Consider the following 6,000-nt stretch of genomic DNA (forward strand, 5'->3'; position numbering starts at 1 on the left):
ATAACAAGGGACATGTCCTTAAAGGGAAGTGTAGGATGCTAGTCTTCTCCTCTTTCTCTCCTGCACTTTCTGGCCACCAGGAGGTGAGCAGATTTGAGGGACCACGCATTTATGCCATGATGTGCTGTCTTGCCACAGGCTCTAAAGCAGTGGGTCTGTCTAATCCTGGACTGAAACTTCCCAAACCATAGCCAAAATAAACCTTTTCTCTTTTTAAGTTAATTAGCTCAAATATTTTGTTACATAATGGAAAGCTAACACACATTTTTTTCTATTCAATTTTAAAATTATTTTTGCTTTAATGATTTTTTTCACCATTTTTATTATTTTGTTGACTTTTTTTTTTTTTTGGCTATTTTTTCTATATGCCTGTCTGTCTCCTTCATGTAAAAGCTATGACTTGAGTTTGTAGATTATGTAGGCTAAGAACTTTGGCATATGAGATAAAATAAACTGTATTCTTTTTCTTCTATACTTTTTGACTTAGATTCTGGGTTTATTCTGTATATCACTCCTTAAATCATTGAGATACCGTTCTTTGGCCCTAGGCAAAGAACGGTTATGATGATTCCACCTAGAGAATAAAACATAACCCAAGAAGACTTGCTAAGGCAATGCTCCTCCTAGAGAGTCACTCAGGGAGACTTCACCACTATTCCAACACCTGCCCAGCCTCCTGCACTGAATTCTTCTTTGAAATTTCTCCAAACAATTCATGTGTGCAAAAGTTTGAGGACCACCAGTCTGAGGCATGCTAATCAAAGTCCTTTCTTTCTCCCAGCCCGCCTCTTTTCCTCCAGTCTATCCTTGTAAAAGACCCCCACCCTACATAGTACTGGATCCCTTAGGAGCTCTTCCAGAGGGGGTGCTTCTTTCTCCACATCATTCCATTTCTTGGCCAAGTGGAAAACAATGCGGAACAGGTATCTCGAGTCACGTCTGCCTATACCAGAAGGAGCAGGGCACCTGAGTACCCACCACCATTTCTCACACGCCAGGGTGGTCAGGCAGGAGCACTGCAGCTCCCACCATGGCAGGCATGAAGCCTGAGACTAGTCCTCTTTGGCCTCCAGTTATTCACTGTGAGCAACACCATGTGACTATATCCAGAGTGGGCAGCACCATGTGACCACATCCAGAGTGGGCAGCCTGGGCAAGCCAAGAAGGTCCCAGAACACACCTCAGTCCCTGAGTAGTTAGGGCCTGAAGAATGCCTGGAACTTCTGAGCAGATCCTGTCAAAGTGGCCAGTAACATGGCACATTTCTACAGCTGTCATGCACTTCCTGAGACTGGATCTAGATTGAGTACCTCACAGGGAGCTGAACAATACTTTAAAGTGAACCAAAATTTAACTATTTTATTAAAGGAAAGAGAAGATCAGACAATCTACCCAGGAGGAGACTTCTTTGACTCAACTTCTGAGTTGCATAAAGAAACATAAGGTGAGGATTAATGCCCAAATGCTGTCTCTCCCCATTCTCCGTCACAGTTGATCTCTCTCAATGATAACTGACAGCCCTATGTCACTGTGTTAATTTATAGGGTCTGCTGTAACAAATTACCACAGACTGTGTGGTTCAAACAACAGAAACTTATTCTTTCAATGACCCTGAAAGCTAGAGTTCAAGGTCAAGGTGTCTACAGAGCTGATTCCTCCTGAGGCCTCTCCCTGACTTGATAATGGGGTCTTCTCCCTGTGTTCCTCACATGGTCATCCCTCTGTATGTGTGTGTCTTATGTCTTAATCTCTTCTTATAAGGATATTTATATGGAATTAGGTCTCACCCAAATTAATTCAATTTTCTCTTTAAAGGCTCCATTTGCAAATACACTCTTTTTGAGGTCCTAGAGATTAGGACTGCAACATATGAATTCTGGGAGGGACATGATTCAGCCATAACAAATACCAAAGTCGTAAGATTCATTCTGTACCAACTCAATCTGGTTTTGATTCCTTAAGCACATTGAGCACCTTGCTGGGCGGGCACCATGCTAGGTCTGGGAGGCCCTTTAAGAGAAGCTCTAAAACCTCAGCTTTCTCCTCTGGTTTGTTTGTCCTAGTTCTTTGCCTCCTTCTTTGGCTCTGTTTTCTTAGCCAATTCCAAGCTGTTCAACTTTCTTGCAATACTGGCCTCATCCCTCCTTATTTCCTTTGGGATTATCTTTTAGAAATGTTTGTTTTCTGTTTTCATGTTTTCTCTTGTCTTCTGTTATAAAACTCCAAGTTGAGAACCGGAAGAGAAAAATGACCTCTAACCACAAACCCTAGCAGAAAAGCATCCATTAAACAGTTACCATATGACAGAGTGATCATTGCATGAAAAAACAGGCCATCAAAGCTTTTCAATTCACATTTCTCACCAGTGGACATGCATGAAAATAAAACAAAAATGACAAGCTCCCTTCTGCCAGATGAACAAATCACTCCTGCCTCAGGAAAATGCTGAGGAAAACCTTTGAGTGCATTAACTAAAATCCACATTTTTTTGTTTATTATTTTTAGAAATATGTGACAGTAGAGTTAATTTTGACCTATTATACATACATGGAGTGTAACTTATTCTAACTAGGATCCCATTCTTATGGTTGTACATGATGTGGAGTTTCACTGGTCATGTATTCATGTATGAACATAGGAAAGTCATGTCTGATTCATTCTACTGTCTCTCCAATTCCATACCCACTCACTTCTTTTCATTCCCCTTTGTCTAATATACTGAACTTCTATTCTTTCCTCCCCACACCTATTGTGTGCTATTGTGTGTCAGCATCCACAGCAGTCTTAAAGAGTAACACGGGTTAGCATAAGTTGTAGCCAGAAGTAGCACCTCAAACCCATTATCTTGTGACATTTTTGCATATGGTGTGTGGAAATTTATTTCCTCCAGCTTTTCCCTAAAGAAAGCAAGAGGCTAGAGTACTGCTGTCACATCAGGACCTCAGCATTGGAGCTTCTTTTTAAAAGTATCATATGACTGGACCTTAAGGGAAATGTCTTCCATTCTTGTCCCTTTGTCAACTCATCCCACTGTGGTTCTGCAGAACCACTGTGATTGCTATTCTTTTCAGTGCCTGTGCTGACCTGTGGATGTGGCCACAGGCTGCTCTGAAGGGTCTATAGCCCATGACAGAGGAGAAGGCTTGATCCAAGCAAGAGGTCAAGGGGTAAGAGAAGCAAATTCCCACATTCCAGAGGAAGGGCTCAATACACAGGGTCCATTCTGATGTATTTGTGGTCTATAGACTATCAAGAGTCCTAGCAATGGTGATTGCTCAATATTTCCCTGTTATTACCACCAGTTTCAAAAGAGACAGAAATGGCTGTGTGCCTCCAAGCTCTGGATTGGCCACCCCTTGAGCTTGCTCTTTAGGTCAGCCTCCTTCCTCCTTCCAGTTCTGTTCCTTGTTCCTTCAGGGTTGCCAATGCCCTGGCATGCCTGGTATCATGCCTAACAGCATGCCTGACCCAGTTAGGCATACAAGAGTGCTAGCCACTTAGGGAATCCTTAGGAGGTATCAATATATGTGTAAAGTCTTTCGGTCAATCATTTCATCCTCACAATCGACCTTTAAGATGTTGAGGTGTCTGTGACAAACAGAAGTGCACCTTGCTACAGTCAAAGAGTGAAAGTAGGGGCTGGGGATATAGCTAGATATAGATAGGTAGAGTGTCCGCCTTGCATGCACAAGGCCCTGGGTTCAATTCCCAGTACTGAAAAGAGAGAGAGAGAGAGAGAGAGAGAGAGAGAGAGAGAGAGAGAGAGAGAGAGAGAAGTAAGCTTCTGTGGGAAGTAGAGAAAGGCCAGAACCAGGCCTGTTGAGGCCTCCTGCTGGAGGCAGCAGGATCCACAGATAAGATCCTCTCCAGTCCTGGTTATAAAGCCAGGCAGGAGCAGCCTACCCATCCCTTCTTCCTGGGAGGCCTGGTTTGTTCACCTCTCCGAGCCTCGGTTTCCTGAACCATGTGTTCATAATGACCCATGCCTAGTGATGTCTCAGGGGAGACAGAGGCAAGAGATCAAAGTGAATGGGCAGTGTCCAGCATAGAGTCCTAGCAATGGTGATTGCTCAATATTTCCCTGTTATTACCACCAGTTTCAAAAGAGACAGAAATGGCTGTGTGCCTCCAAGCTCTGGATTGGCCATCCCTTGAGCTTGCTCTTTAGGTCAGCCTCCTTCCTCCTTCCAGTTCTGTTCCTTGTTCCTTCAGGGTTGCCAATGTCCTGGCATGCCTGGTATCATGCCTAACAGCACGCCTGACCCAGTTAGGCACACAGTTGCTAGGGTGTGTTTGAAAACTCCCATAGTTTTCAAACAGCCTGCCTGCATCTCACAGCTTACATCCAAGCTTGGCACCAGCTCTCCAACTCCTTCCATGACAGTGTGATGCTCTGATAAGGCTGCTCCTCTGTTCTCCTTGCCACAAACCCACCTCTCCACCCTGACACCCATGCAGCAATTTGACCATAGGCAGCTGCAACCTATCACATTATTTGAAGCAAGAAAGAAGCCTGCCCCAAACCACTGATTTCTAGGAACCGCAGTCTTGATTCCAGGAATCATATTTGTGGTGAACCATGACAATACCCTATCGCAGAAGCTGCACGCCTTTGCAAAGGCTCCAGCTGGGAGGGCAGTGCCAAGGCTTCTACATGCTGTCCCTAATCAGTTCCAGCCCCTTCCAGCATTTTAGCAAATTATTTTTAGGGTGAGTCTCAAACTAGCTGTCTCTGGAAGAAATACTCCATCTCTAAATTTGGCTCTGCCTGCAGCACAAGCCTGGAATTGGGGACAAGAACTGAATTGAGATGCCCCAGCCTCAGCTTCTTCTAGGAACCACCTTAAGATTGTCCAGAATGACGAAGTGGGTCTACATCTGTCCATGTTGTGATTATTTTTATAGGAAAGAGGGTGCTGCCAGCTCTCATAGATGGGGTTTTCTTAGAATCACAATGCAAAGCAATTGACTGAGTCTTTGTGAAAGCAATTTAAATGTGTACAATATCATGCAAATTAAAAAAAATTAAGTTAATGAGAGAGGGGACTCAGACTCTTCTTTTGTTCTACTAGAATTTAATAGAATAATGGGTAGAATAAAATATATGTGCATATGTATATGAATCATCATATATATGAACTTACATATATTCTATTATCATAGTATTGCCTATATTGTGACATATCCTATGTGACAAAGAATCCATTAGAAGAGAAATAGGGCACCAAACAAAGCATGTTAAGAAAGTGACTTGGGATTTGAAACACAAAGAATAGCTTCTTACATCATTACTTCCAAAATAAATTTAATAAGTTCAAGAACTCAATCTAGAATTTTCTATAGAAATTACTATTTTATGATGGGTGAAGGGGATGCTAGTTATAAAAGAATAAAATATTTTAAAATGGGAACAAAATGATAAATTGGATGTCCCAAGAATTTTAAACAGTTTATATATTGTATATAAAATACCAAAAACAAATTTTAAAAATTACTACTTATGTATCAAAAAAGGCACTAATTAATCTCAAACAAAATTCATTGCACCCTAATACCCAAAAGAAACAGATGTCTGCATCCACACTTGGATTAGACATGAACAGTCAACAAAGAAAGAAAACAAAGGACAATAAAAAAAATGAGGAAATTCTACCACGGCTGTTTCCTCTATATACACCCTCCTTGCTCTATCGAATTTCTGCTCAATTTCAAGGACTTTATGATAGTTCTCTTCTCCATGAAGATCTAGACCCACAGTTTCATATACACAACCACCATTTAGTCTTAGGCAATTTTAAATACAGATTTACCACCAATGTATTAGCTGATGCTCTGTAGGCACAGGGTTTCAACAGCCAATCAGAGAGCTGTGAATCCTGCTTCATGGAGCATGCCTGTGATTAAAATGAATGCATGGGTCTGTAGGCTGAATCCTTCAAGGACCTGAGTTAAATAACATTCATATTCATATGCCTAGCACCTAAAACGTACCTGAGATGT

This window comes from Callospermophilus lateralis, chromosome 1 (genome assembly GCF_048772815.1).
Source record: "Callospermophilus lateralis isolate mCalLat2 chromosome 1, mCalLat2.hap1, whole genome shotgun sequence".
NCBI lineage: Eukaryota > Metazoa > Chordata > Mammalia > Rodentia > Sciuridae > Callospermophilus > Callospermophilus lateralis.